The 24112-nt window shown below is 47.4% G+C and overlaps 1 protein-coding gene and 1 pseudogene across 6 annotated transcripts in view; both read right to left on the reverse strand.

The window, feature by feature from the left end:
• LOC136627322 (zinc finger protein 420-like) overlaps positions 1-4763 on the reverse strand; it is a 417405-nt pseudogene extending 412642 nt beyond the window's left edge.
• The window catches only part of LOC136627319 (oocyte zinc finger protein XlCOF6-like), a 232291-nt gene that overhangs the window by 35092 nt on the left and 173087 nt on the right, over positions 1-24112 (reverse strand). The window lies entirely within an intron of this gene.

Here is a 24112-nt window from a genome sequence, read left to right on the forward strand (position 1 = left end):
TCAACCCTGGCAGAGATCGTGCAAAAAGTGGTTCTGGACAAATTTATCCGCTCGTTGCCCCCCACAATCCAGTGCTGGGTGGAACAAGGGGGCTCCCAGGACGTGGAACAACTCGTGAGCCTCGTCGAGAGGTATAAAGCCACGGAGGACTTATTGCAAGCCGTGCCTCCTGGATGCTCCAACCTCGGGAACAGCAAGTCGACCGGATCACCTGGTAAGACTGTTCCGTATGTAAGGGGTGTCAAAAGTGTCCCAAAGGGAGGCGGCTCAGAGGGGGATCGTTTGGGACAGAAGAGGAGTCCCAAATGGACAGTCTGGTCTTGGGTAGACCCCCAAGGAGACCGGGCCCCCATACTGTGTTGGCGCTGTCATGAGCCCGGGCATATTGCCGCCAATTGTCCCCTTACCGTGGAGCCAATGGACTGTGACTCTGCCCGGCGGAGGTCAATGTTCGCACGGCCAGTATGCTCTGCAGAAACAGTGTCAGAGACTGATCGCCCCTTATGCCACATAAAGGTGAACGACTTTGCGGTGACAGCTCTACTGGACTCGGGGAGCTTGGTTACACTGGTGCACTCCAGCTTGGTCGATCCCACCACCGTCACCGGCCGTCGCATGGGCATTGTATGTGTGCATGGGGACACCAAGGAGTATCCTATTGCCCCTGTAAGACTTGAGACTTTGTGTACTTACCACTCATGAGGTGGGTGTCGTAAGGTCCTTAAAGGGGTTGTCTCGCGGCAGCAAGTGGGGTTATACACTTCTGTATGGCCACATTAATGCACTTTGTAATATACATCGTGCATTAAATATAAGCCATACAGAAGTTATACACTTACCTCCTCCGTTGCTGGCGTCCCCGTCTCCATGGTGCCGTCTAATTTCAGCGTCTAATCGTACGATTAGACGCGCTTGCGCAGAAGGGTCTTCTCCCTCCTGGTTGGTCCGGGCACGAGCGGCGTTCTGGCTCCGCCCCCTTCCACGCGTCATCGCGTAGCTCCGCCCCATCACGTGTGCCGATTCCACCCAATCAGGAGGCTCCCGAAATCTACATAGATTGCGGCATGTAAGGGGTTAACAGCGGGGTCGCTTTCCTCATGCACCCCCGTTGTGGCATCAGGGGGTCGGCTATCAGTTATCTTTTCCCAAGCATTTCTCAACTTGGAATAAACCCTTCAGAAAACCCTTCTGTGCCCAAGGCTGCCTTCACACTGGGGATAACATCACACGATGCGAGAGCGCGGAACCGCAGAATTAGGGAACCATTCCTGCCATGTGCAGTGGGGAAAAAGAAAACATGGCAGCCTGTCCCATCTTTCTGGGTATTCCCTATGGAGACTCCTTCTATTTCCCAGGTTTCCCTATGAAGTCTCCTTTTTATCCAATCACAATGCACGAACTTGCGACTTGCCTGCGATGCGTTTTTAACATTAGAAATTCCTACTGTCTATTGCAAGAAAAATGTGCGAGAAAAAAACGCAAACCGCAGCGATCTTCGTAATAAAAAGCATCGCTGACGCTCAGATGTCTCATAAGCAACATTGCGATTTACTCACAGCTAAATGGCGCTCGTCAGTGTGAGGACGCCCTAAAAAAGACCCCAAAAGAACTTGTAAAGAAACAGATTTAGCTGATGGCTTAGAAAAGATAACTGTAAACTAAACTGGAGCAACCAATGTCAGGCAGCTGCTGCCAAGGCAGATAGGATATTGGGGGCCGTAAAATGAGGTCTACGGGCGGATGACGAGAACATTATTCCGCCTCCTTACCGATCACCGGTCAGACGACACATGGAATACAGTAGACTGTTTGGGGGCCCCGGTACTTAAGAAGCACATATCTGAGGATGAGTGGGATCGAAGGCGACAACTAAAGTAATACCTGGAAGGGCGGACTACAATACCCAGAGAGGTTATCAAACCTAAAATACTGCTAGGATACATAAAAGAGCGGCGACAGAAGAGACAGAACAGGTAAATGGTTAATCAGCAGCAAATAAATAGTGAGGCAACCCAACAGGGTGAGGAAGATCAGACGCCACAGGAGGGTCCGAACCGCGATCCACACAGTATCAAACATATAATATGAGACTCACAGCAGCAATAATACGGAGCGGAGTAAAAATATAATTCTATATTCCTCCATATCCAATAAAAAGAAAACGTTTCCACCTGGTGCAGTCCTTATAAAGCTCTGATAAATGTCATGAATGAAACAATATAGTATATACATCAGATAGTGGTGACGGTAGTGACAGAATAGTGACCGGTGACATCAGATAGTGGTGACGGTAGTGACAGAATAGTGACCGGTGACATCAGATAGTGGTGACGGTAGTGACAGAATAGTGACCGGTGACATCAGATAGTGGTGACAGTAGTGACAGAATACTGACCGGTGACATCAGATAGTGGTGACAGTAGTGACAGAATACTGACCGGTGACATCAGATAGTGGTGACAGTAGTGACAGAATACTGACCGGTGACATCAGATAGTGGTGACAGTAGTGACAGAATAGTGACCGGTGACATCAGATAGTGGTGACAGACTAGTGACAGGTGACATCAGATAGTGGTGACAGTAGGGACAGAATAGTGACCGGTGACATCAGATAGTGGTGACAGACTAGTGACAGGTGACATCAGATAGTGGTGACAGTAGTGACATAATAGTGACAGGTGACATCAGATAGTGGTGACAGTAGTGACAGAATAGTGACCGGTGACATCAGATAGTGGTGACGGTAGTGACAGATTAGTGACAGGTGACATCAGATAGTGGTGACAGTAGTGACAGAATAGTGACAGGTGACATCAGATAGTGGTGACTGTAGTGACAGAATAGTGACCGGTGACATCAGATAGTGGTGACAGTAGTGACAGAATAGTGACCGGTGACATCAGATAGTGGTGACAGTAGTGACATAATAGTGACCGGTGACATCAGATAGTGGTGACGGTAGTGACAGATTAGTGACCGGTGACATCAGATAGTGGTGACGGTAGTGACAGATTAGTGACCGGTGACATCAGATAGTGGTGACAGTAGGGACAGAATAGTGACAGGTGACATCAGATAGTGGGGACAGTAGTGACAGAATAGTGACCGGTGACATCAGATAGTGGGGACTGCAGTGACAGAATAGTGACCGGTGACATCAGATAGTGGGGACTGCAGTGACAGAATAGTGACCGGTGACATACGATCGGGTGACGGTAGTAACAGAATAGTGACAGGTGACATCAGATAGTGGTGACAGTAGTGACATAATAGTGACAGGTGACATCAGATAGTGGTGACAGTAGTGACAGAATAGTGACACGTGACATCAGATAGTGGTGACGGTAGTGACAGAATAGTGACAGGTGACATCAGATAGTGGTGACGGTAGTGACAGAATAGTGACCGGTGACATCAGATAGTGGTGACAGTAGTGATAGAATAGTGACCGGTGACATCAGATAGCGGTGACAGTAGTGACAGAATAGTGACCGGTGACATCAGATAGTGGGGACTGCAGTGACAGAATAGTGACCGGTGACATCAGATAGTGGGGACTGCAGTGACAGAATAGTGACCGGTGACATACGATCGGGTGACGGTAGTAACAGAATAGTGACAGGTGACATCAGATAGTGGTGACGGTAGTGACAGAATAGTGACCGGTGACATCAGATAGTGGTGACAGTAGTGACAGAATAGTGACAGGTGACATCAGATAGTGGTGACGGTAGTGACAGAATAGTGACCGGTGACATCAGATAGTGGTGACAGTAGTGACATAATAGTGACAGGTGACATCAGATAGTGGTGACGGTAGTGACAGAATAGTGACCGGTGACATCAGATAGTGGTGACAGTAGTGACAGAATAGTGACCGGTGACATCAGATAGTGGTGACGGTAGTGACAGAATAGTGACCGGTGACATCAGATAGTGGTGACAGTAGTGACAGAATAGTGACCGGTGACATCAGATAGTGGTGACAGTAGTGACAGAATAGTGACCGGTGACATCAGATAGTGGTGACAGTAGTGATAGAATAGTGACCGGTGACATCAGATAGTGGTGACGGTAGTGACAGAATAGTGACCGGTGACATCAGATAGTGGTGACAGTAGTGACAGAATAGTGACAGGTGACATCAGATAGTGGTGACAGTAGTGACAGAATAGTGACCGGTGACATCAGATAGTGGTGACAGTAGTGACATAATAGTGACCGGTGACATCACACACGTCTTCTATGGTCTAGATGGCGGATAGAGTTATGTCGCTCACCGGCGGATCCTCCGTGTTGCTCCCTACAATTTCTGCGTTCGCTCCGGACGTTCCGCAGGTTTTTCTCCTCTTCTACAACTTCTGACTTGCAGTGAATGTAATAAACAATGGCGCTGCTCTCCATAGACGGCGCTTCCCTGTGTGGGAGACTCACACCGACCTACAGATGACAACGTGCCGCCTACTTCCTGTCACTGCAGAAAGCCCCTGAGCTGCCGTCTGTCTGAGATCCCTCAGTGGGCCCCTTCCTCACAGCTCCTATAGGACTCAGTGGCCAGTGCAGGGTTACAGTGATTAACCCTTAAACTCCTAATTGTCCCCCCCTGCTGTGTGAGGAGCACATGTCACCTCTCAGGCAGTGAAAGGGTTACAGCTGGTAACTTCCAGCAGCGACTCCCATCATCCACCAGGGGGCGCCGGCTCCTTCATGAGGACCCATCATACGGCCTGCTGATGCCAGTAGGTCTCACAACCCTCCCATATCTCCACCGGGGTAGATGCTGGAATAGATGGGCTCCTAGGAGGTCTGAGCACAGGAAGTCACATGGTCTGAGGTCACATGACTGGAGGGGGAGGGGTTTACTAATGCAGTTCTGTGGAGAGAGGAGAAGAGGAGGCTGCTGGGAGGGCTGTGACCGGAATGGAGGACAACTTGTTCTTGCTGACTTCCAGGATTTCCCTTCCTCTGTGTGAGGATGCTGCCCCCTCCTGGTCAGATGATCCCTGTCCTTCACCCCCAGGATTCCTCTTCCTATGTGTAAGAATGCTGCCCTCTCCTGGTCGCATATTAGGAGTTTACGCTTCGGTAATTCGTGTTGCCGATTCCAGCCAATGAGGTGGCTGGAATCGGCACCACGTGACTACACAGCGTGCACGCGGATTGCCTTCAGCAGCCGTGCACTACACACTACACTTAAGCAGCACGGGGTTAGGGTTAGTGTTTAGGGTTACTGTTTAGGGTTAGGTTTAGGGTTGGGGTTAGGTTTAGTTAACCCTAAACCTAACCCCGTGCTGCTTAAGTGGAGTGTGTAGCGCACGTCTGCTTAACTGTACTGTGTAGTGCACACGGCTGCTGAAGGCAATCCGCGTGCACGCTGTGTAGTCACGTGGTGCAGATTCCAGCCACCTCATTGGCTGGAATCGGCAACACGAATAACCGAAGCGTAAACTCCTAATATGCCTCCTGGTCGGAGGGTCCCGGTCCTTCACCCCCAGGATTTCTCTTCCTCTGTGTGAGGATGCTGCCCCCTCCTGGTCAGAGTGTCCCGGTCCTTCACACCCCCAGGATTCCTCTTCCTCTGTGTGAGGATGCTGCCCCCTCCTGGTCGGAGGGTCCTGGTCCTTTACCCCCCCCCAGGATTCCTCTTCCTCTGTGTGAGGATGCTGCCCCCTCCTGGTCAGAAGGTCCTGGTCCTTTACCCCCCCCCCCCCCCCAGGATTCCTCTTCCTCTGTGTGAGGATGCTGCCCCCTCCTGGTCCCCGTCCCCCCCCAGGATTCCTCTTCCTCTGTGTGAGGATGCTGCCCCCTCCTGGTCAGATGGTCCCTGTCCTTTACCCCCAGGATTCCTCTTCCTCTGTGTGAGGATGCTGCCCCCTCCTGGTCGAAGGGTCCTGGTCCCCCCCCCCCCCCCCCCAGGATTCCTCTTCCTCTGTGTGAGGATGCTGCCCCCTCCTTGTCAGATGGTCCCTGTCCTTTACCCCCAGGATTCCTCTTCCTCTGTGTGAGGATGCTGCCCCCTCCTGGTCGGAGGGTCCCGGTCCTTCACCCCCCAGGATTCCTCTTCCTCTGAGTGGGGATGCTGCCCCCTCCTGGTCGGAGGGTCCCAGTCCTTCACCCCCCAGGATTCCTCTTCCTCTGTGTGAGGATGCTGCCCCCTCCTGGTCGAAGGGTCCTGGTCCCTCACCCCCCAGGATTTAGTATGCTCCTGTGTCCTCAGTGTAGATCCGGCTGCAGTAAAGGACTCTTATTAGAGATGAGCGAACGTACTCGGATAAGCACTACTCGTCCGAGTAATGTGCTTTATCCGAGTACCTCTCCGCTCGTCCTGAAAGATTCGGGGAGCGCCGCTGCTGACAGGTGAGTCGCAGCGGGGAGCGGGGCAGAGCGGGCGGGAGAGAAGGAGAGAAAGATCTCCCCTCCGTTCCTCCCCGCTCTCCCCTGCAGCTCCCCGCTCCGCAGCGCGTCCCGAATCTTTCAGGACGAGCAGAGAGGTACTCGGATAAAGCACATTACTCGGACGAGTAGTGCTTTACCGAGTACGTTCGCTTATCTCTAACTCTTATCTAAGGGCCTTTTATACCAGCAGATACATCGCTGGTCGTTCAACCAGAAATCCTTCAGAATCGTTCCGTCTTTCACATTCGCCGTATAAGTGAGACGGAGCGACCGAGCGCTGATTAACCCTTTATACCTGCAGGAAATGAGCGAACAGTGAATGATTCTTGTTCTCCGTTCCATCGCCTCGCAGTCAGACATTGTCGCCCACTTTGCCTCGTTTACACAATCTCCTTTCTGTCTACAATTACCATTCGGGCGGCTTTTTTATCGCATAGAATTTACATGCGCAAAACGCAGAGAACAGAACCCCCCGATATCAGTAATTCATCAGCATTTGTTGTGTTTGTTAATGTGTTTCTCTTACATGTAAAGACTAGAACCTGCTCTATTGTGGGCATTTGTGTATTAAAGGTTTCCATAGAAGTCTATGGGGGAGCGCAGTTCGGCTAGGAGCATTTTGGTGCTCGCTCATCTCTACTCATTAGGCTAAATAGCTCTTTAACCCATTTAGGACCAAGCACTGTAAATATATGGCACCTGGTCCCTGGCTTTAAGGCCCATCCATATGTAAAACTATAGCGGGGAATAAAGCCTCTTTTTTTTTTTTTTTTTTCAAATCACTTTTTATTCAAGTTTTTGTCACACAAATATACAGAATATCAAAAGCAAGTAAAGTTTTCTATGACTGCAAGAAACAGATTTTCGTTTGATTCGAATTACAATCTTATGTCTAAATTCTAGCCATTTGCTTACAGTTACACTAAATAAACTTTTTGTCTCTCCTTCATCCCGGTTCTTCGTGCCGCCTAACTCTAGTTCTGAGACCAGGGCGGTGAGACAGAAACAGAAAATTCTCAATAAACAACTATACGAGGAAAGGGAGGGGTAATTGGGGAACAGGTGGGTAGGGGGGGGGGGGTTCAGGTAGTGGTAGTAGGAGGGGTACCTCCTTGAGAAAAGATGTCCAAGAGCCTCAAGCTACGCCATGGATTCCAGATTTTGGTAAATCTGTTGTGTGTGCCTTTATTCCAACTGGACAGCTCCTCGAGATTGAAGAGACTATCTACTCTTTCTCTCCATTGTTTCAATGAGGGGGGTGCTTCGCATTGCCAGTGCAGAGGTATCAGTGCTTTTGCTGAATCTATCAGGAAGGCCATCAATTTGTCCTTTCGGGGGTGGAATGTTGAGGAAGGCTTCCAAAGGAATAATATCTCTGGTGAGAGCGTAAAGTTTGGTTTAATTTTTCTCAGGATCTTCTCAACTCCCTTCCAGTAGGGTTTTAAAGGGGTACAGTTCCACCATAGGTGAAGGTATGACTCTACCTCTCTACCGCACCTCCAACATTTATCTTGGGATGCTAGTTTATAGGCGTAGAGCCACTGCAGGGTCTTATACCATCTTACAAGTAATTTATAGTGCGCTTCCTGAGCCGTGATACAGGGGGAGATACCAAATGATGTTGCTAATATTGAATTGATGTCCTCTTGGGATAGAGGAACGCCGAGCTCCTTCTCCCAGGAGCTAATGAAAGCTGGTTTAGTTATACTCTGAGGTACTATGTAGTGTTTTCGCAGTGGGGCAATTTTCCTTGATTTCGGGTCATTAGTGTTCCGAATAGTCTCAAAGGGGAGCATAGGTCTTGCCACTTTAAACCTTTTAATAAACTCTCCTATTACCCTGGTCACCATTGCTTGGTGTAAAAAGGACAGCTTGTGCGAGGGCATGAGGATTTGGAATATCTCTGGAGGGGATAGATGAGCTATGGAGAGTAGGTCCCCAATCTTGTGGGTTCTGAATTTATTCCAGATCGACTCCGTGACTGGGTCGGACCTAAGATCCAATAACTTGTGTATTGTGTTCAGTGGGAGGATTGGTGAGGGTGTCGGAGCCAGTCTTTCTCTCACCCCGTCCCATACTTCACACGGGCCTCTCAATAAGGGATTAAAGTTCTTTGCTCTGTAGCAATTTTTTACCGGTAGCCATATATCCCCCTCCGAGGCTTCCCTGTTGTATTGCAGGGCCATAGCTGAGAGTAACTTGTCTTCTATCGGGTTCACTAGATTCATCCAGTAACCTAACTGAGAGGCGCTATAGTATTCGCTTTTGTTAGGTAGATCGATGCCTCCGTCTGGCCCCCTCCTTATCATTAGGCTATAGGCCAATCTCGGCCTCCGTTGCCTCCATACAAAACCTGAAAAAATGGTGCACATGGTCTTAAAAAAGCTTGTCGGAAGGTGAATAGGAAGCATCCTTATTCTATATAACACAATGGGGAGGATATAGGACTTCAGGATATTCTTTCTGCCGAACCACGATATGACTGGTATATCATATGCTCTCAGAAGGTTTTTATTCTTATTTATTAGTGGTATGAAGTTAGCCTTGAACAGGTCTTCCGCTTTTTTTGTTATAATTACTCCTAAATAGTCCATTGAGACCTCTGACCACGTAAAGGAGGAGGATGTCGAGAGGGTATTGGAAAGAGCGTGGGGGATCGAGATATTTAGAACGGTGGATTTATGAAAATTAATTTTAAAATTTGAGATTTCTCCGAAGAGGTTCAGCAGTCCCACTAGCCTGGGGAGGCCCTCAATAGGGTTGGTGACCAAAAAAACAATATCATCGGCGAATGCCGCAGTGGTCAGTACCCTATCCCCAATCGATAGGCCTTTAATATTCTGATCTTGCCTCACCTCAACCAGAAGTGGTTCTAAAGCCAGTACAAACAGTGTGGGGGAGAGAGGGCAACCCTGTCGTGTGCCATTATTTATTTCAAATGGAGATGACATAATGTCATTTACTCTTAATCTCGCATGGGGTTTGGCATAGAGTGTAAATATAGCCAATACAAAATCAGGAGGTAAATTGTAGTTGAGCAGTACTCTTTTCTTATATGTCCAATTCACCCTATCAAACGCCTTTTCTGCGTCTGTGCTTACAAAGGCTAGGGGAATATGGTGGTTTTGAGCATATCGATCTGCGTGTAACAACCTATGACAGTTATCTTTGCCCTCTCTCCCCCTCACGAAACCTGTCTGCTCCCCATCGATCAAGGAAGGGACAAGGGCCTCAAGCCTCTTTGCCAGAAGTTTTGACCATAACTTTACATCCAAATTGATAAGCGAGATAGGCCTATAATTTCCGCAAAGTTTGGGGTCCTTATTATCTTTCGGAATAAGGGTAATATGGGCCTCCTGTGCCTGTCTAGGGAGTTCATTACCCCCCAATAATGCGTTGAAGAGGTCCATTAGCCTCGGTACCAACATTGTTTGCAGGGTTTTGTAATAAGCCCTAGTCAGTCCATCAGGGCCTGGACTTTTGTTAGGCGGGCAAGAATCTATCAGATTTTTCACTTCCTCTTGGGATACCGGGGTCAATAGAGATTCTGCATCCCGTTGGTCCAGTTTAGGCATATTTACCTTCTGGAGGAACTTATCAATTTGTTCTTGTATACTCTGATTCCCTCCCCCGGTGGGGGCTGTTTGTATATTGTATAGTTTTTTATAGAACAGCTGGAATTCTTTGGCAATTTCCTCAGAGGATGTGGCCATTCTTCCAGATGTGGTTTTGATAGAATTTGACAATTCTGATTGTGTTCTTGGCCCGGGCTTTTTTAATAAGTGATGTCATGAATTTGCTGCCCCTATTTCCTTGCGCATAAACGACCTGTTTCATAAAGAGGTTCTTTTTATTGAACCTCGATTCGAGGCAGAGTTTCAAATCTTTCCTTAAATCCTCTAATTTCTCCAGGTTGCCGAGAGTTTGCGAAAGTTTAACAAATTGTTCGAGTTTAGCTATTAGTCGGAGCTTATTATCTATATCTTTTTGTAATTTTTTCTTGACCCTGGAGCCTAGGGCAATCAAAAGTCCCCTAACATAGGCCTTATGGGCCTCCCAGACTGTGGGGGTGCCCACCTCTCTGTTTGCGTTAAGGCGAAAATATTCCTCAATCGCTTGGGAGAGACTTGCAACCTCCTCTTCAGAGTCCAATAATGATGGATTTAGTCTCCATCTCCATTCTCTGTAGGATGGGTGGATAGGTCTGAGCAGGACATGTATGGGGGCGTGGTCAGAGATAGTCAGAGGATCTTTTATGGCTTTATTTAGAGACTCCAGTAGTCCTTTGGATAGTAGCAAGTAGTCTAGTCTCTGAAAGGAGGAATGGACCGAGGAAAAGAAGGTGTAATCCCTCACCGAGGGGTTAAGGAGTCGCCAGACATCGACCATTCCTAATTCCTGGAGACCGCGGTTGAGTTTTCTTAATTTGACCTGAGACACCTGAGAGCAGCCCACAGATGAGTCTGGTAAGGGGTTGAGGGTGACATTAAAATCGCCCCCTAAGGGAGGGGGCGTGTCCTGACATCCCTTAATGGCGGACGTCTCTTACCGGAGCTCCGACAGTCTGACAGCAAACAGAGTGTATTAATATCTCCAACTGCCAGAAAACACCCTGGAAAACAAGCCACAGCCTTCTGAAACAGCAGAGCGCAAATTGATAGCCCGACCGACCCGTGAAGAGCGGGTAAGACGGGGGGAAAAGTGCCCGAATCTCAGCGCGGCCTACCAATCCCTGGGAGCAGCGGCAGGTGGGAAAACGAGAACCAAGACCCATCAGCGGCGCCCCTGGTCTATAGCCGGAGATCACCCCGCAAATGTGACTAAAGCACTCCGAGGCCATAAAGCTTCACTCAGTGACCCGACCGTCCAGCGGAACGCTGACCGGAGGGGAGGAGAACCCAGACTCCTCCACAGCCCACACATCCCTGAAAGCGGTAGCGGGCGGGAAACGAAAGCTGTGCACTGCCAGCGGAATCTCCATCAAAACACCCGCCAACCCCTGCAACAAAAATACTACAGAGCCGAAGGAACCATCCTTACCACACAGCTAGCAGGAGCTTCAGCGGCCGAATACTGCTCAGAAAGCAGCGACTGCAAAACCACCGATCCCCCGGCTCCCAGTCAGTGACAAAGACGCCATTAGCCCCCCTCTGCAGGCAGAGGTACTCCTGAGGGCCGCAGAAACACTCCGACCCTGAGAGGGAGAGAAGCTTCACAGCTGAGGTACGGCAGCTGGTCCTGCTGAGTGCCGGCAAGAATCCCCGTCTACCTGGGTGAGTCCTCTCCAGCTCTGCCACACCCTGCACAGCAGAGCCGGCAACATAAACATACAGAGGCATACTGCACAGTAAATATACCTATACTGGGACCCTAACCCAATCTACTGCTCACCCATCACTCTATAGCATAAGCTATAGAAAGGCAGAGAACCAAACGCTACGACCTGAGTGAATCCTTCCCAGCTCTGCTACACCCTGCACAGCAGAGCCTACAGCACATACACTCAGAAGCCACACAGCTAAGTGGTATACACCCTGCTGGGACAACTATTCTTCCCCTCAACCTGTGGGCATCCCAATCTCCAATAAGAAAACATAAATATTAGGAGCTGATCATCCACACTCTACTTGAAGTCCTCTGCTACACTCATTTGAGAATCTCCAGTGTATAAGCAACAAATAACAAACTCAAGACGAGCCCACTTTACACATACTATACAAAATAACACTCCTGATCCACATTACAACTATACAAAATGACTTACCAGACATAAAGGAACTACCAAACTTGGTCGACCCAATACTTGCCGTGGAAGAAAACTATTCCTTTTGCCACCATAAGAAATCTATACTGAAAACAAGAAAACAAGGACTCTGCTGCCACTTAGTGGCCGTCCTTGATATCGTTAAAGAAAAGCCACACCAGCTCCACTACTGTGATTTAATTAAGTACAAGGATATCCATACCCTTGCAACAAAAATAAACATCACACGCACTAATACTATAGTACGCAGCACAGAATTTAATAGAAGAAGCGACTTTAAACAACCAAAAAGATATCCTTCTAATGTACCCTTAGCCACACACAGCTCTGAACGGTGGCTGAACCCCCAAGTGGACCCCAAGCTCCTCACTACTAGAAACTCGAACAAGGGAGGAGAGAGGGAGACGAGAAAGAAGTGAGAGACAGGAAAGATGCCAAAAAGCATAACCATGCGCCCCACACAAACCAGAATGGGGAAAACTACCCAAACCCCACAATCGCATACCAAAAAAACATTAAAACATCAAGACACCACTACTTCCTCTGATGAAAACTCCCGCTCATCAATAGAGGAACCACAACTCTCACCACAATCAAACAGCGAAGAACTAAAACAAAACCCCACAAGTTGAGTTCCACTTCAACTCTCCCAGAAAATCTTTTAAACCAAATAGAATCGCTACTACAAAAAGAACTGTCCAAAACCTCCTCAGAAATAACAACTAAACTCTTGGGCGTAATCTGAGAGCTTAGCCAGAGGACAATCGCTCTTGAAGACAGAATGGACAATGCTACCATAGTCCTTGAATCTCACGAAAAAGACATAGAACAACTCCACGAGGAAATCCAATTCCTACATGATAAGCTAGAGGAAGCGGAAAATAGAGCCCGACGAGATAACATACGTATTCGTGGAGTCCCTGAATCGATAAAAGATCTGCAATCCACAATAACTGCACTATTCCAGGAACTCTGTCCCAGTATCCCGATCGACTGACTGGAATTCGACAGGATCCACAGAGCTCTGAGGGCGCCAAACCCAAATGGGCCCCCCAGAGATGTAATACTTAAACTCCACTTTCACCGTACTAAGGAACAGTTGATGCGCGCAGCTCGTTCCTCCCACAAACTAACCTTTCAAGGATTCGACTATCAACTATTCCCTGACCTGGCTCCATCAACCTTGTCGAAAAGAAAAGCACTAAAGCCATATCTGCAAATCCTACAAAAAGAAAAAATCCAGTACAGATGGGGCTTCCCATTTAAATTGACTTTTTCTTACCAAGACAAAGTGCACACGATACTCTCGCCAGATGAAGCCCAACGATGTTTTAAGGATCTAAACATCCAACAACCTCCATCACAATCGAACGCCACAGAATCACCACCTGTCTCTCCACCAACCTCAAGACCTACATCTGAAAGAAAGAACACAACAACCCCTTGAACACTAAACAGCCTCTTGAAGACGAAGCTCTGGTCACTATTTTATTTTTTTTTTCTTCTTCTATTTCTCTTTCCTATAATTAGCCCTCTACACTCCCATCTCCCTAACCTCCCTAGAGGTCCGCTTGAATTTTTCTAACTATGAACACTCAAGCCATAACCCACCTTATTCCAGAGCTGATGTGACGCCATCTCTGGAAACCATCTGGAAAACATGAGATTCTTTTGGCATACTGCCACCAAGGCAAATAAGCCTACAGTTCTTAAAACTAAATTTAACAGTTGGCCATTACCTGATTATCCCTTTCCCTTCTTTCTCGCTCCCCCCCACCAACCCCCCCTCCCATGGGGTGGAGAATCTGAGACGGCTCTCATTTTACATAAATTCTATCGCCGGCCATGGACCTAAAAATAATATCTCACAATGTACAAGGATTCAACTCCCCTCAGAAACGCTCTAAGGCATTCCGATACTACAAGAATAAACGGGCGGACATAATCTGCCTACAGGAAACCCATTTTCCCACAAATTCAACACCACGCTATTTATCCCCCCAATACCCTACATTTTACTCAGCAAATGCACCAACTAAAACTAAAGGAGTAACCATCTGCTTTAGCAGATCTGTCCCTTTCTCACTCTCCTCGACAATCGCGGATCCTGAAGGCCGCTACCTAATACTAACGGGCTCAATTCAAGATGTCCCAACAACTATTGTTTCCTACTATGCCCCAAACTCGAGACAGATTCAATTTTTCACAAAACTATTTGAAATAGTTGAAAACAATAAAATAGGCACGGTAATCCTCTGCGGAGACTCAAACTGCATTGTTGACCCGAGCCTGCACAGGAACTCCATCACCCTCCCAACTCATTCTCTACTACCTCAACACTCCATCTCCCACAATTTTAAATCTCTTCTCCAACAAAACCACTTAGTAGACATCTGGCGGGAAATAAACCCGACCACAAAGGACTACACACATTTCTCAGCACCACACTCATTATATAGGAGAATAGACCACATCCTAGTCCCTGACACTTTTGTACCTCAAATACCACAATCAAAAATACTATCAGTTCCGTGGTCTGACCATAGCCCAATGTCCATTATCTGCAACTCCCTAATGTCCAAACCCACAAACACATCTTGGATTCTTAATGAATCCCTCATTTCAACACCCGAAGTAATAAGCTTGCTAGGACCACAAATGGAAGAATATTTCCAAATAAATAGCCCATCCGTATCCTCCCACATTTCCCTTTGGGAAGCACATAAAGTAGTTATCCGAGGCCACCTGATACAAATAGCAGCACGACATAAACGAGAACGCCTAGCACAACAACAAAAACTGGAACAACAAGTCACCCAATTAGAAGAAACTGCCAAAAAACACCCAACTAAAAAAAATCTCCAAGCACTATCACACGCCAAAAACGAACTTGACCTCTGCCTCACTGATATAATAGAAAGAAAGTTACGCTGGCCTCGCCAATGGTTCTACGTCTTTAATAATAAACCTACTACACCACTTGCACGTAGACTCCGTTCGCACCCAGACACAAACTCTTTCTACAAAATACGTATAAACCAGAATAGAATAACAGCTAATCCACTCACTATAACACGAGAATTCCAAAAGTTTCTAGCAAAACTATATTCCCAACAACATACTATTCCGAAAGAGGAAATCACTTCTTACCTACAAGAAATACCCCTCCCCAGATTAGAGCCAACAGCCCTTGAATATCTGGCCTCCAAAATCACTCAAGAAGAGGTGACAAACTCTATCAAAACACTTAAAAGCAACAAACGACCAGGCCCAGATGGCTTCTCGGCCCCTTATTATAAGAAATTCTCCTCAATCCTTATTCCCCATCTGTAAACTACTTCAATGCAATAAAAGAAGGCAACCATATAGGCCAAACGGCCCTATTGGCCTCAATTTCCATGATACCGAAACCAGATAGAGACCCATTAGACATACAAAACTACCGCCCCATATCTTTAATAAATGTTGATGTAAAACTCCTTACCAAAATCCTTGCTATACATCTAAACACAGTTCTCCCCTCATTGATAGGAGGAGACCAAGTAGGATTTGTCCCAGGTCGACAAGCCCCAGACAGTATTAGAAGAATAACCCACCTTACCCACCTTTGCAAGACCAGGAAAATCCCAGCAATGCTTTTATCTTTGGATATAAACAAAGTTTTTGACACCCTGAGCTGGGACTACCTATTTTCAGCCCTTGATCAGTGGGGGCTCCCTGACGGGTTCCTTTCCTGGATTCGGATATTATATACTCACCCTAAAGCTTCTGTACGATATCGAGGCTTTTGCTCTGACACATTCCCGGTCCGTAGAGGGACTCGTCAGGGCTGCCCATTATCCCCGTTACTTTTCATTATGGCCATGGAACCCTTAGCCATTAAAATCTGTAACAATTCAAACATGAAAGGAGTCGAGCTTGCCTCAGTCCACCACAAACTCTCAATGTTCGCAGACGACCTGCTCATGCTCATAACCTCTCCCCACATCTCCTTACCCAACCTAGTTGGGGAGCTGTCCAGGTTCAGGTCAATATCAGGACTAAGAATAAACCAAACAAAATCTAAAGCGTACAACCTTACACTACCACCTGACATACAAAATACACTTCAGTAGAACTTCCCCTTCCAATGGGCAACAGGCTCGTTGAGCTACCTGGGCATCCAATTAACTAACGATTATGCATCTCTATACAGGCAAAACTACATCCCCCTCCTTCGTAAGATAAGAGTTCTTCTGGAGAGCTGGAGTCGCTACCACATTTCCTGGATAGGGAGGGTTAACGCCCTGAAAATGACACTCCTCCCCAAACTATTATACTTTTTTCGAGCACTCCCGATTCGAGTGCCTGGATACTTATTAAAGACTTTCCAACAAATATCCCTTAGATTTGTCTGGAACGGAACGATTCCAAGAGTATCGAAATCCACGCTATACAGACATAGACGGAGAGGAGGCCTGGGAGTCCCAAACTACCATAAATACTACCAGGCGGCTCAGGTGGCTCAGTTAGCCCTACTACATTCTTCTTATAACACCCCACTCTGGGTCTCTTTGGAAGCCACCGAGGTACATCCTCTTAAGATAGATTCCTTACTATGGACCATACCCAAGCACAGACCTAAAATCAATAACCCCATTATTAACCACTCTCTCCATATCTGGGACTCCATAAAATACTCGGGGAAATTGATATCTCCTCATTTACCCCTTGCACCACTACTGCGCAACCCTATGTTTATACCAGGCAGAGAGTCGCCGCAATCATTTGTGAATTGGACAAAGTCAGGCCTTACTAAATTGTACCAATTATACTCAATAAATGGACCCATTTCCTTCCCCACATTACAAGAAAGATACAATTTGCCATCTTCAGAAATCTTTCGATACTTGCAAATAAAACACTTTATATCCACCCTCCTCAAAAATACAAACTCTCCGCTAATCCTTACACCATTTGAAAGACATTGCAATAAAAATCCACATGCAATAGGCCTTATATCACAGATTTATTTAGACTTAGCTCATTCCTCCTTCCGAACACAACTCCCATATGTAACGCGCTGGGAAAGAGACCTCGGTAAAACCCTCCCAGAAGAAGAATGGACCCACATATGGGAGACCACCAACAGCAGCGCCAGAAATATATTAATGCTGGAGACATCCTTTAAAGTACTACACCGCTGGTACCTAACCCCAGATCGTGTAGCTCATGCAATTCCTGGACAATCTCCCGACTGTTTTCGCGGATGTTCAGTCCCAGGAGACATGCTTCACATATGGTGGACATGCCCCCGGGTCAAGAGACTCTAGATTAGAACCTACTCTCTAATATATTCAGTCACAAATCATAACATCCGTAGAGACCCTTGGGAGGCTCTCCTAAATAAACGTATAAACAGTATCCCCTCTGACTCTAGAAAGCTAATATCCTTTTTCTTTCTAGCCAATAAGCAAGTAATCGCCAAATCGTGGCGCAAAGCCTCACTAGATTTCACAGAAGTAAAGCGAAGACTAGATTGGTACTTAACAAACGAAAAATTAACCTCTATCCTAGCAGACAAACAAGAAAAATTTCTAAAAATATGGCCTCCAGCTGATAACCCGGAAGAGGTAGAAGTGGGTTTTAACCCTCTTTTCTTCATCCTCCTTTCTTCAGTACACATTGCTCAACAAGTGCTATGTACTAAAAGTGAAAGTGTTTCTTCCACCATGCGAGCCCGAGGGTCATGTGACCACCTGGATTCACTGCTATAGCAGAGCTGCAGGGTCGTAGTAGACCCTGTTCAGCTCTGCCAGTGACTAATGTCACTACAGGGAATGTTTCTCCCTGTAACTGGGGCTGCTATGGATGCCTCAGCTACAGTGAGAAAGGATCAAACTAAAACAAAATCATGTGAATATCCCCCGAGAGGTCTTACATGACGTCATGGGTGACATAGATAGTATAAAACATAATTACATACATAAGTAAATCAAAATTACAGAATAAAACAATAATACAGGTGCTCCCCGACATGCGAACAGGTTCCGTTCCAGGAGCCTGTTCGCAAGTCGATTTATTCGCAAGTCGAACAAATGGTAGTATGGAGTGGGATCGCGGGTGGATCCCGCTCCATACAACGTCGGGTACAGGCTGTTTCTTACAGCAGGCACCCGGCGGCAGCAGTTCCGACGAGCCGCGCCGCTCGTCTGAACTGTTAACACTTTAAATACCGCTCTGACGGTGTTAACAGTTCTGACGAGTGGCGCGGCTCGTCGGAATTGCTGCCGCCGGGTGCCCGCTGTAAGAAACAGCCTGCACTCGACGTTGAGGAGGCCCGTACAGCGTCCCACGATGAGATCGCGGGACGCTGTGCGGTTGCTAGGCAGCCGGGGACCTCCTGAAAGGCCCCAGGGCTGCCTATGCAGAGTGCCCATCAAGCGCACTGCTTGATAGGCGCTCTGCATAGACAGCCCTAGGGCCTTTCAGGAGGTCCCCGGCTGCCTAGCAGCCGCGATCTGACCGGACAGGCTTCTATCAGGCTTGATAGAAGCCTGCCCGGTCCCTGCACGGTATGATGTAATGCCATAGCATTACATCATACTGTGCAGGACAGATAGTTCGTATCTTGCGAAATTCGTAACTCGAATGTTCGCAAGTCGGGGACTATCTGTATATACATAAGGCTTTATTCCCATGAGTGCATATACGACATGTTTTTAAGACCGGGCATATATACGCTCGCAATAGAGGCGCAGATTTGCAATGGATTCGTAAACGCCGGCGAAAATACATCGTGTAAATAAATTGGTAGAGTGAAAAATAGCGCATATGCGGCCAGCGCATATAAACTCAGCCAAAACATAGTTCTGGAACCATGTTTTGGGCAAAATACGGTGGCGGACGCCAATAGGCTGCAATGTTAGCAGCTATGGCAGGTAGTTGAGAACTGTAGTTTCGCACCTTGCATTGGGCCGTATAGCAAGGGCGTACTGCCTTTTTGTCGTTCTGGCACGAAACTTGAGGTGCAATGTTTTTGTGATGGCAGGCAAATTGTCTTTGAGCGTGCACATTTTTTTCCATAGCGTCCATCCTGACAGCACACATGCTTAAGGCCACCTCCCACCTCTATCTCCAGTGTTTCTTCCTGTCCCAAGGGACACAGAGGGGAGTTCTCCATTCCGGGGGACACTATGGCAATACCTCATCAACGCCGACCGGAACCTTTTATGGGGTGACAGGCGGCAGGAGGATCTGCAGTGTCCGGATCCGGCTTCCATTCAGGCATGGCATGAGGAAAGCGGTCTGGAGATCGCGGGACCCACGGCAGGTGCAACCGCATCTCGCGCTTAGGTCCCGATGTCTAAGCACTGGCGCGGCAGACGGCTCCCAGTGATGCTGCACCGTGCGTGATAAAGTTAGATGCCTCCCTATTGAAAATGGCGTCAAATTCAAAAGTTAAACGCCATCTGAGCTACTGGGCTCTATCTTCACCTCTCAGACACCATGGAGAGTGCAGAAGGTGACAAAGGGATTGCACCAAGCGTGAGTGGTCCACTTGGACAAAAGATCTACAGATCTTGTACTAAGATATTGGGGTAATGGCTTCTCCTGTTTGCAGGCGGAAGCATTAAAAACCAAAACCGATGAGAAGTGTTTAAAAAGGTGCGCCTTATGTTCAAAAAGGCTGGATGACAGCGTCAAAAAAACAATTTGTCCAGAATGCAATGCAAAAATTGTTAAAGACGAACAGCAGAATTTATTGCAGGGGATTTGTGCTATGGTCAGTGAAGAAGTACAGGTATTGCGGGTGGAACAATTCCCGGATCCCCAGCCAGGACAATCCAGAAAAAGAGCTTGCACATCGGCTGTCGAAATCTTATCCTCAGAGAATTCCAACATGGATGAGTCAGATGATGAATCATCATAGCTCTCGTTACCCTTCTTCATAGAGGACAGCAAGAAAAAATAATTCTCTAATCAAAATTTAGACAAGCTGATCACGGCGGTACGAAACACCATGGAAGTTGTCGATATCCCTCACACGAGATCGGTGCAAGACAAAATGTTTGGAGGACTTAGTGCTAAGTGCAGGAAGTGCTTCCCAGTCAATGAAAACCTTAAAAAGATTGTCACGGACAAGTGAAAAAAATTAAAGTGAGGCGTTGCTATTCACAAAGAATTTAGAGAAAGGCTATTATTTGCCTCGGAAGATACTACACTTTGGCATAATATTCTCATAGTTGACGTTCAGGTGGTTAAGCTGATTAAGAAGACCTTGTTACCCTTCGAGGATAGTTTCTAATTAAAAGATCCAATGGATCAAAAAATTGAGGGTTTCTTAAAGGGCACCTGGGAAACGGCGACCACTATACTTGAAGCGAATATAGCGGTGACTTTGGTGGCAAGATCCATGTACCTCTGGTTAGATCACTTGGAATCCCATCTTCAACAAAAGACCTCAAGAGGAAATCCTGGAATGCATTCTACTAATTAATAAAGCTACAGCTTTTATGGCAGACGCCTCCACTGAATCCGTCATATTTTCGGCAAGGAATGTGGGACTGGGAAATTCAGCCAGGTGAGCATTATGGCTTAGAGCCTGGTCGGGGGACACTATATCTAAAAATAAATTATGCGCAATCCCATTTCAAGGGGATTATTTATTCGGGCCCATCCTAGACAAGATCTTGGAAAAGGCAGCCAATAGAAAAAAAGGGTTCCCGAAAGATTACCTACCCAGGAACACTTCATCTTCCCGGAGGGAATCATTACCACCTAGAGGAAGGAGTAAAGGGAAAACGGGTAGGTGGTCATATCCAAAAGGTGGGAAGGGGAAAAGCTCTGGGTTTTCCTCTAAACCTGAACCCAGATAAACCCAGCACAATGGGGGGTAGACTTACTCAATACTCAGGGAGATGGCGCCAGATTATTGGTAATCCCTTGGTTTTGAGGGCAATTTCGTCAGGGTAGCAGATTGAATTGTCGTCAATCCCCCCTACAACATACCCCGACACAAACCCCTCTCCAACAGAATTTGGAGGAGGAGATTTATAATTTAAGAAAATTAGGGGCCATTTCACCTGTCTCTGTGGAGGTACAGGGTCAGGCATTCTATTTTACTCTTCTCCCGGGTTACATGCTGCCCAACCCCCCGCATGACCCTGCGTCGACAGCGCACACAAAAGTTTCCCTGCGCAGCGTTTAGCTGCCCTCATGCCACATGCTCGCTTCATAGCTACACCACCCTCATGTCTATTTCTAAGTGTCTCTGCGATGAGGAGGAACCGGAGGCACATACTGCAGAGGGTTGGCAAGGCCAGGCAGCGACCCTCTTGAAAGTGTGGGCGATAGCCCACAATGCTATTGAGAATTGATGATAGATTGACGTACGATCATCATTCCAATCCCGTGACACCTCCGTCACAAAATTGGCAGGAGCCGCAAACGTGGGCATAAAGGGGACTCGGGTGCCAGCACTTCTACACATCTCCACAATGCAGCAGCACATACGAATACCAAAGATTGTTTGAAGCAGGAAGTGTTGGAAAAGTAACCACCACAGGTATACAGTGACCCTGTGAAAGTCTCATGAAATCACTAACGCTTCCTGTGAATGCTCCAATCCTGTATCTCGGATAACTGGAGTAATTTGTAACACGAGAGATAATACATGCCGACCAACGCAGATCCCCAGACCCCAAGCTGGAGAAGGAGGTGGCATAATAAGCCCGAGAAACCATGACCGAGGTAGGACCCGCAATACTTTGTGTGGGAAGCACGGGAGCAGGCCCTGGGTCAGGCTCGGTCCCAGCCTCCACCTTGTGTGACCCAAGGTGCCGTGAGCTACATAGCTATGGGAAATCCATGTGTCCCCACACAATTCATTCTGTGTAGGTGTCAGATCACTGAACACCGCTCTAGGAAAGTCGTCTGTGTCCTACCCAAGTCATTCAGTGTATTTGTGACAGATAGCTAAAACACCGAATGGGAAATCTTTGGGCACCCACAGCATAGGCGAGCCATGAAACCCAAGGAAAGTATTAAACATGAAGCAATTACAGTGCCAAAACATGGCAGACTTTCACTCCGCCGAGTACCTCGGCCTCTGCCCACACCCTGAGCAATCGTGGGCATAAAGCGGCCTCCGATGCTAGTACAGCTGTGAATGTCTCATTAAATCAGTTACAGTTGCTTTCATCGATCCAAAGACTGCATGAACCAGGAAGAAGTTCCACGGGCCAAACCTGGCGCAGATGCATTTCCCCCAGGACTTCGTCCTCTGCCCACACCCTCAGCAATCGTGGGCATAAAGCGGACTCCAATGCTAGTACAGCTGTGAACGTCTCATTAAATAAGTTATGGTTGCTTTCATCGCTCCAAAGACTGCATGAACTAGGAAGAAGTTCCACAGGCCAAACCCGGCGCAGTTGCATTTCCCCCAGGACTTTGTCCTCTGCCCACACCCTCAGCAATCGTGGGCATAAAGCGGACTCCGATGCGAGTACAGCTGTGAACGTCTCATTAAATCAGTAACGTTCCTTTTGTTTGGTCCAAACCAGTGTCTCAAATAACTGTGGTAACACGAGAGAAAATAAATGTTGCCCAGTGCTGATCCCCTGACCCAAAGCAGGAGGAGGAGGTGGCATAGCCAGACCAAGAAACCATGACCGGGGTACGACCCGCAATTGTCTGTGTGGGAACGATGTGAGTGGGCCCTGGGTCAGGCTCGGTCCCAGCCTCCATGTTGTGTGACCCAAGGGGCCACGAGTTACACAGCAATGGGAATTCCATGCGTCCACACACAATTCATTGTGTGTTGGTGTCAGATAGTTCAACACCGCAAGAGGAAGTATTTCAGTTCCTTGGGCTCGCCTATGCTGTCAGTGCACAAAGATGGTATTATGCAGGAAGAAATCAGAGTGCCCAAACATGGCAGAGTTTCACCCCACCAAAGACTTCGTCCTCGGCCCACATTTCTGCCCTAGTCAGTCAGTGTATTTGTGCTAGATAGATAAAACACCGCGATGGGAAGTCTTTGTGCACCCACAGTATAGGCAAACCCCAGTAACATTCCTAGAGCAAAAGTATAGGCGGACCCCAGTAACATTCCTGTAGCAGAAGTATAGGCAGACCCCATTAACATTTCTGTAGCAAAGGTATAGGCAGACCCTAGTAACATTCCTGTAGCAGAAGTATAGGCAGACCCCATTAACATTTCTGTAGTAAAAGTATAGGCAGACCCCAGTAACATTCCTGTAGCAAAAGTATAGGCTGACCCCAGTAGCAGAAGTATAGCAGACCCATATAACATTCCTGTAGCAGAAGTATAGGCAGACCCCAGAAGCATTCCTGTAGCAGAAGTATAGGCATATCCCAGTAACATTCCTGTAGCAAAGGTATAGGCAGACCCCAGTAACATGTCTGTAGCAAAGGTACAGGCAGACCACAGTAACATTCCTGTAGCAAAAGTATAGGCGGACCCCAGTAGCAGAAGTATAGCAAACCCATATAACATTCCTGTAGCAGAAGTATAGGCAGACCCCTGTAACATTCCTGTAGCAGAAGTATAGGCAGACCTCTGTAACATTCCTGTAGCAGAAGTATAGGCAGACCCCAGTAACATTCCTGTAGCAAAAGTATAGGCAGACCCCACTAACATTCCTGTAGCAAAGGTATAGGCAGACCCTAGTAACATTCCTGTAGCAGAGGTATAGGCAGACCCCATTAACATTTCTGTAGTAAAACTATAGGCAGACCCCTGTAACATTTCTGTAGCAAAGCTATAGGCATACCCCAGTAACATTCCTGTAGTAAAAGTATAGACAGACCCCAGTAGCATGGTAATTTGACAATAGTCTTTGGTGAGGTCTAAGGTGGTAATATACTGGGCAGGAGCTAATTGTTCATTTACCTTATCTACTCTAGGCATAGGGTAGACATCAAATTTAGAAACTTCAGTCAGTTT

The sequence above is a fragment of the Eleutherodactylus coqui genome, chromosome 5 (genome assembly GCF_035609145.1).
Source record: "Eleutherodactylus coqui strain aEleCoq1 chromosome 5, aEleCoq1.hap1, whole genome shotgun sequence".
NCBI classification, from domain to species: Eukaryota; Metazoa; Chordata; class Amphibia; order Anura; family Eleutherodactylidae; genus Eleutherodactylus; species Eleutherodactylus coqui.